Source organism: Berghia stephanieae, chromosome 11, assembly GCF_034508935.2.
Source record: "Berghia stephanieae isolate SIO BIC M18660-M18661 chromosome 11, UCSD_Bste_1.3, whole genome shotgun sequence".
NCBI lineage: Eukaryota > Metazoa > Mollusca > Gastropoda > Nudibranchia > Aeolidiidae > Berghia > Berghia stephanieae.
In genome coordinates, this window is record NC_088370.1 from 1,387,629 (window position 1) to 1,396,287 (window position 8,659).

Genomic DNA, 8,659 nt, shown 5'->3' on the forward strand with positions numbered 1-8,659 from the left:
TTAATAATTTACATCTATACCTTGGTGGGGCCTTTGTAATATCATTATTCCGATTGGAGTTACAAATATCTTATATAATTTTTATGTCATAAAATCTGTGACACCCTGGACTTCAGTACCCTGAGCGAATAAACTCAAGAAATTTACGCAAATATATATCTACAGTCTGCCAGGTAAGAAAAATGTGACTCAAAAAATGTTGTAGTCATTAATAAATGATTATTTCCGGTACTCACTTGCAGAATCATTATATATCATGACCAGAATCTTAGCAATTAACTGCAAGGTTTAGTAAAAACAGATCTGAAAATTTATGACTTCACAAGATGTCTTGCTTCAGCACATATATTATTCCTTCAATAAATAAAATATCTGCCAGCGCTGGAAACCCAGTTTTATTAGGATGATGTTTTAACTTCATCTTTTTATATTTATTTAGTGGCGTCAGTGGCCAAGTGGTCATGAGGTTGGACTTGAGTTTGAAACAATGTGTTCGGGTCGAGTTCGAATCCTCTTCCTGACAAGGTGCTGATGTAGAGTCCTTGGAAAAGGCTCTTTACACGATTATTCCTGTCCTGTCGGAGACGGACATAAAATTCGGAGGTCCCCCTGGTTGTAGACAATGTTGTCTTGTCAAAATAAAATTTTAATGCGCCTAATAGGCGGCGTGTGGTGTCCTGTGTGTTTACATGTTTGCGTTGTCTGCTCCCAGTGTGGAAAAATAAATAAATGACCAATTGTAAATCGCTTTGAGCCGAGCAGATGCCTTGAATAAGCGGGATATAAATGTTTACATTTACATTTATTTATTCATAAATTGCCTCTCGCTCATAAATGTCGCAAATTGATGATTGTGAATTGTTACAACACCATGTTCAAGAGCCTGCTTTTATTTGTTCAACTGTGTTGGTGAAAACTTACTGATTAATCAATCCTCAAACATGCCGCAACCGCACATTGATAGAATAAGTGCTTGTGACTGTGACATGTGCATTCATTGGTCGATGTTGTTGTTTATTGTGAATAAATCCTGAAGATTCTCAGATGTACATTTATATAGTACAGTATATTGTAAAAAATACAAGGCACAACATAAGATTGCTATACTGTATTCAATATTTAATGGGTAATCCATGCATCTCTTCAAAATATGTAATATTTACAGATAATAGTTATAGAATAGAATAGAATAGAATAGAATAGAATAGAAGGTATCGACGTCGCTTGATTAGGCCACTGGCCTGTCACCGAGTCTTTCCAGTCACTCAATGTCTTGTTCACAACAGATCTATGTCAGACAAGGATGTAGAACAGCTACCAAGACACTTGGGCCATGATACAAAGACACACAAAGAATTCTCTCGGCTTGCACACTCAACTGTAGAACGTTCCAAGGTAAATATAACTTCAATTTGTTTTGCATGAAGCAAAACTTCTTTCAAGTCACAGAAAAATTGGTGTCCATGTTAATTTCCTTTCATAGTGATACATAATGGGTATGTTTGCAACGTTCATAAACAAAGTAGAGTGTTTAGATACATTGAGAAAACTCTAATCGCTGGACAGCAACAAATCATGTGATCGATGAATAGGTTGGGCGAAAACATGAATATAGATCGCTCCCATTGACAGTTTGCCGATAACGGTTAACTAAATATTTCACAGGGCAATCATTATCACATCGATGGCATAAAAACGACAGTAATATTAGTTGATGTTGTTAATCGGTGAAACTTATTTAAAATGTCTGTAAATCCGAATACCTTGATGTGATCAAGTGAATATCATTATGAATGCCACGATTTGATGACAAAAAGCCAATCGGACTGCTCCTCACTCAGGAATTTCTGTATTGATGTATATACTGGATAGAGTTGAGGGTGTGGCCATAAGTTAAACCTGGGTATTATCCACCCGAAACCTTCATATTGAAAGCATCTAAGGGACAATAATAATACTTGATGTCATAAATAGATGAAAACTGTTGAAAACTTAGTGTAGATCTGAAATCTTTAAAGAAATTAAGTGAATACAAATAAATAATAATGTGAAATTGAATGTAAGCTTCAATTTAATTACAAAAACAGATCAAATGAAAGGGTTTCCCCTTTATCAACAAAACAGGATGAATGAAACACCACAGATGACTTCCTGCTGCTGTCACTAATGATTTATACTTATACCGTCATCCCTTATTTATTATTTTTTCTATTTATTTTAAATTCCATTGTATTTATTTTCCAACAACAGTCTACACGTTTCTATATTTCATTTTCTAAACGGCATTACACAGTTCATCCCCGCCTCCCCTCTTTTCACTTAATTTATTGCGCACCTTTTAGAAATATCTAGCATTCTATTTTAATTCCTGCTTCCTTACAAAGGAACACATTAATTTCAGGCAAACCAATGTTTTGCTTATTCATCTTAATTACGCCACTACCACATTATCTCATTCATCTGTCGTGTTTCATTTATCCTGTTTTGTTGATGAAGGGGAAACCCGACCGAAACGTTCAATTGATCTGTTTTTGTAATTAAATCGAAGCTTACATTCAACTTCACATTTTTATTTATTTCTTCGAGCTTCGGGCAGAAATATTTACATTAAGTGAATAGATTATTTCGAATGCAACGATTTATGTAAAAACGCCAACGGACAACATTTTATAGTGTCGAAATTGGTTGTTTTTGAGAGTGTTAGTGTCGTCGGTACGTATTTCATGATATCTGTTTGACTCAACGAACTTTCAAACTGACTTTGAATTATAGAAGGAAATCAAGTTATCTATTTATCTATCTGTAAAAAATACATTTCTTTTTTTCAGTAGAGTTTTGCGCCGTATAATTTTTTGTATTGACTCAAATAAGCACAATGTTCTCCACAATGCTATATTTTTTAAAGAAAGGATGCAATTTTTAAACAAAAGTAATAATTTGGGGTACACATGTTTGGTGAATTGATAATGTTAAAACAATTTGAATTGCATGAATTTCCCCCTAACAGCTTGCAGGTCATATGATGGTGATGATGACACCGTGGATACGGTAGAACAGGTTGACGATATTGACAACAAGATATGAAGTGAGTAGAAAAGTGCCAGAAGACAATAGAGAATAAAAATTTTTTCGCGGCGGTGGTGGGGTTTGAAGCTGCGACCTTATTGGTACAACTCCGCCTGGCAGGTGAGAGCGTGGCTCTACCGTGTGAGCTATCCACGAACACAAAAAATATTCGTATCAAACCCAAGTCATTTCTAGATCCCTCTCTCACCTACTTCTGAGACCGCCGATTCGTTCGCCCACCACCATCGCGAAGTTATTTTTGACCAGCAGTTAAGCTTAATAGCCAATATTCTCAACACAAACATATAACATAGAAACGATTGAGACATTGAGTATGCTCCGGTGTATGGGGTGAATTTTTAATTCAGAAAAGTGAGTGGAGCAGGCACTTATGTTGGTAACAACAAGATATGAAGTGAGTAGAAAAGTGCCAGAAGACAATAGAGAATAAAAAATTTTTCGCGGCCGTGGTAGGGAATAAAAAAAACATTTTTCATAGTCATTGCTAATTTGTTTCCTGAGTTATTTATCCATTTGTTTATTTATCTTTTAAACTTTAAATTGGAGACATGAGGATATAACTGTTTCCATTAATTTCATGATTTTGTAGACTGGTTTGTAAATGTTGACCAGTAAAATGCATGACATCTGAACCAATGTAAAATCATAATTTATCAGAGACTTATGTTTGATTATTATCGTTGTTGCTTTCATGATTTTTTCGTCATTATTATTTCATTGTGCTATGAACTTTGGACATTTAGGATTCATTCGATCATGACAGTTTCCAATTCCCAGTTTTCTATGATTGTATTTTTCGATTTTACATTGCCGTATTGATACATTTTTCCTGATATTCAAAGTTGTGTAAAACTGTCTGTGAATGATACAAAGCAAAATATATGAGATTCTGTAATTATAAACTTTTGTATAAGGCATTTAAAGGGTAATTCCTATTAAGACTTTAGTAAGATAAGATATGATAATATATATATATATATATATATATATATATATATATATATATATATATATATATATATATATATACATATAAATTCACTCACGTATATTTCAGCCAAAACGTACGTTTCAGTGATACTTTCATCTCCTCAGTTGGCAGAGTGGTCTTTTATATATATATATATATATATATATATATATATATATATATATATATATATATATATATAAGAGAGAGAGAGAGAGAGAGAGAGAGAGAGAGAGATGTGTGAGAGAGAGAGAGAGAGAGAGAGAGAGAGATTGTGTGTGTGTGTGTGTGTGTGTGTGTGTGTGTGCCACACAAATACTGACTACTTTGTTTCACTGTGTGCTTTATTCTTTGCTCTAGAAGACAATAAATCCGAATCATAAATGACTTGAATTAAATAACAACAGCTATTGTAATGAAGGTATCCTGATTAACTCATAAAGTGAAACGATTGCACAAATACGTAACTATTCGACAAAAGCAGCGTAGAATTCATGATTTTCGTACTTTTGTAATGATTTTGTTAACCGTCCTGACTAAGCAGTTCGTATTCGAAAATTCTCGAACAATCATTTTTCCAGTCCAACCCTTTTCCTCGAATAATGCTTTTATAACACTTTTATCTTCCTCAGAATAAACGATGGCAGTTAGTTGTCAGTTTTAAGAATTCTGCTTTCTTGTTTTGATTGTGTGTTCAACACAGTGCAAATGCGTACACTGAAACAGGAAGTGGTCGGGGTGAGCTGCACCCTACCTTGCCCACTGAATTCGTTTAAATACTCACTTCTGCCTGCCGGCTATAACGTACCAACTGATAAAACTTGGTGTAACCTTGAACGTTTATGGTCTATCTTAAATGATAGAATTTGGTGAGAGCTAATCATTAAAATGGCTGTCTAAAAACAATTACAAAGAGCTGAGTGACGTCAACTTCGTTCCTTCTATAGACATACAGTGGAGTGGAATATAACCACGCCCCTCGGACAGTCGTATTGTAAACAATGGCAGTTCTTGTTCAACTTAGCAAACTACACTGTATTACCATAGGTGTTATGTGTTTTTTAAAATTACTCACCATATCTACACGCCTCATCAATTTCACCATCACAGAAAACTATATTGTCAGGTTTAACGTCCATAGATGCTGTGCGCTTTGCGCAGAAACTCACAACATTGCCATCCGGAAATTTTTAGGGACCAACACATTAAAAATATGTGTAACCTTGCTATGAAGCCTGGTTACTACAGTTTAGTGAGAATTATTCATAAACATGGATGGCAAAACAGAAGAACAAAGACGTTAGTGAAGGCAGCTTCATTCTATCTATAGATAGTATGCGCTTGGCTAAGGAGCTCACAACATTGCCATCCGGAAGTATAACAGACCAACACACAAAACTGTGTGTATCCATGAATGTTTATAGTCGGGTTTAGTGGGAATTACTCATAAACGCGGATGGCAAAAAACAAACAAAAAAGACCTGAGTGACGTCAACTTCGAACGACTTATAGATAGAACGAAGTTGACGTCACTCGTTCTTTGTTATTGTATTATGCTATTCATGTTTATGAGTAATTCTCACTAAACTGTATTAACCAGACCATAAACGTTTAAGGTTACACATAGTTTTGGGTGAGAAATAATCACACAACGAGCGGTTTAAAAACAATAACAAAGAGTGACGTCACTTCCTTCATTCTATCAGTTCTTTCAACAACCGAAATGGATTTGCCCTAGCGGCATACAGGTGTCAACACAAACACACACACACACACACCAACAACAGCACCAACAACAACAACAACAACAACACCAACAATAACAACAACGACAAAACAGCAAATTAAGAACTTAAGGAGCAGGCACCAGTGTAAAATAAATTGAGCTATTTTTGAGCTTTATTATATAACACAATATCCAATAAATTGCTTAAAACGCTTAACATGGACCTTCTGATCCAAAAGCGAGTGTCATACCACAAGACCACATATCTTATCTTATCTTATCTTATCTAATAGGAATTATCCTTTAAATGCCTTATACAATAGTTTATAATTACAGAATCTCATATAGCTTGTATTGTATCATTTACAGACAGTTTTACACAACTTTGAATGCCAGGAAAAATGTATCAATCGAAAAATACAATAATAGAATACTGGTAATTGAAAACTGGTCAAGATCGAATGAATCATAAATGTACAAAGTTCATAGTACAATGAAATATTATCTAATAACCACACAAAAAGAAAAAGTTAAAGAACTGAACAACTGTGTATGTAAAAGGTACCAGACAAAGCAAGAAAATAAATTCTGTTTTTTTCTCTAGTATATTTCTCTTTTGCTTTGTATGAAAACTTTCTTAAACACTCGTTCAGTTCTTTATCTAAAAAAACAACCTTACCTTATCTGTATGCTGCAAACAGTCCTTGTTATCTAAGTCATTTCGACGTGCAGCAGACCCTGTCCTGAGGTCTGAACTATCCCTACATTTTATGTTTACATAAGAATTTTATTTAATGCGATATGCATTGCCAGCAAAAAGCTGATAGTAATAGGGGTGGTATTGTCTACAAGTATTTGTCGACAAGTCAACAAGACTCGATTTGTCGATCGGCTGACGAAAACGGATGCGATTTGTCGTCACATTTGGTCTATTTATAATTCATTATAAAGTGTAAAAAATAACCCGATATAAATCTATATCATGGATATTTGATTTCTGATAAGATCAAATAGCAAGTAACAATATTGAGCAGATATAATATCATTATATCAAGAATACCACAATTGGATTCAGTATCTCATGTCACGCCGCCCGGCAACGGCGGCCATCTTGGTTCTAAACAAAGAAAATCATTACTTTTTATTCTTCAAGCTGGCTAGAACTTTTCATATGTCTTGTGATCAGAATGTATAAACGTCAAAACATGATCAAATTTATGTGTTTTTTTTTCCCTCTGGATACGCTTTTATGCTCGCCGGAGAAATATTTCATACGGGCGTCCGCCATTGTTCCGATAGTTTAGAGCCAGTGTTGCTAAGTTACCATGCGTCATTAGGAAGAAAGTGACGTTACGACTATTGAATCCTATTTTCCGCCACAGTGTTGCCAGATTGCAAGTTAGCCACAGAAGTTCCACCCACAGATGTCGTTCCACCACCTCTCCCCTTTCCCCAACCACCAACCACCTGTTCTTACATAAAAATTGTTAATGCTAGTGTTTGTATTTTTTAAAAATGAATTATTGAAATATGCGGACATTTTGATTAATTAATTCCAGTTTAGAGTTACTCAATAAAATGTTTAATAAAATGAAAAAAACAAACGCCAAAAAACCCCATATCTCACAAGAGCGCATGTAGTTGGTCACATTACACAACAACGCACCACGCACGTTTCCGTTGTGGGCGGGCCAGGGCACTCCTTTTGTCGACAAGCAGAAATTTGCTTCTCCAACCAACTCTAGATAATGATTCTCATATATTTTTTGAATATTTCGTCTATTAGCCACGATTGAATCCTTTGAATTATTTTTTTTCTCACTGTTTGTTGTACAAGTGTTTTCGTAGATCAGTGTGTGTGTGGGTGTGGGTATATATGTGTGTGTGTGTCCGTGCGCGCGTGTGTGTATTTGTGTGGGTGGGTGGATATGTGTGTACATGAAGGCTGTGAATAGAGTAACGTACGTGTTTGTTAGTCATTATAATTAAGCCTGTCTTGAGCTTGACACGAATATGAGAAATATATTATAATTATATTAATCTATATGTACATATCTTGTTTATCGCGACTAGTAAAGTATGAGTATCTTGTGACATTATATAATGAATGATTGGTAATCAATGAAGATCATAGTCACAACCGTTGTTGTTGCCATCATTAGTATTGTCTGTTGATGTTGATTTTCACTATCACTGTCCATTGTTATTGTTACTATTTTTATTATGATAATGATAACGATGGTGGTAGTGATGGTGATGATGGTAGTGACGGTAACGGTGGTGATAGCGTTAATAATATTATTATTATTGTTGTTATTATCGGTATTGTTGTTACTATTATACATATTTGTTGTTATTTTTAGTATTATTATTAGTGGTAATAGTGATGGTGCTAGGAGTAGTGGTGGTGGTAGTAGTAGCAGCAGCAGTAGTAGTAGTAGTAGTAGTAGTAGTAGTAGTAGTAGTAGTAGTAGTAGTAGTAGTAGTTTTAGTAGTAGTATTAGTAGTAGTGGTAGTAGCAGCAGCAGCAGCAGCAGTAGTAGTAGTAGTAGTAGTAGTAGTAGTAGTAGTAGTAGTAGTAGTAGTAGTAGTAGTGGTAGTAGTAGCAGTCATGGTAGTGATAGCAGGGGTGGTGGTAGTGGTAGTGTGGTAGTAGTGTTATTAGTAGTAGTAGTAGTAGTAGTAGTAGTAGTAGTAGTAGTAGTAGTAGTAGTAGTGGTGGTGGTAGAAGAGGTGGTAGTAGTAGTAGTAGTAGTAGTAGTAGTAGTAGTAGTAGTAGTAGTAGTAGTAGTAGTAGTAGTAGTAGTAGTAGTAGTAGTAGTAGTAGTAGTAGTAGTGGTAATAATAGTAGTAGTAGTAGTAGTAGTAGTAGTAGT

At 34.9% G+C, this 8,659-nt stretch overlaps 1 protein-coding gene across 1 annotated transcript in view; it reads right to left on the reverse strand.

Annotated features, from left to right (window-relative positions):
* LOC144957196 (solute carrier family 22 member 7-like) overlaps nt 1–6,555 on the reverse strand; it is a 47,963-nt gene extending 41,408 nt beyond the window's left edge. Inside the window, exon 1 of the mRNA XM_078888249.1 lies at nt 6,463–6,555. The gene's annotated coding sequence lies outside the window, so the exon portion shown is untranslated. The remainder of the gene's footprint in view (nt 1–6,462) is intronic.
* Between the last annotated feature and the right edge of the window lie 2,104 nt (nt 6,556–8,659).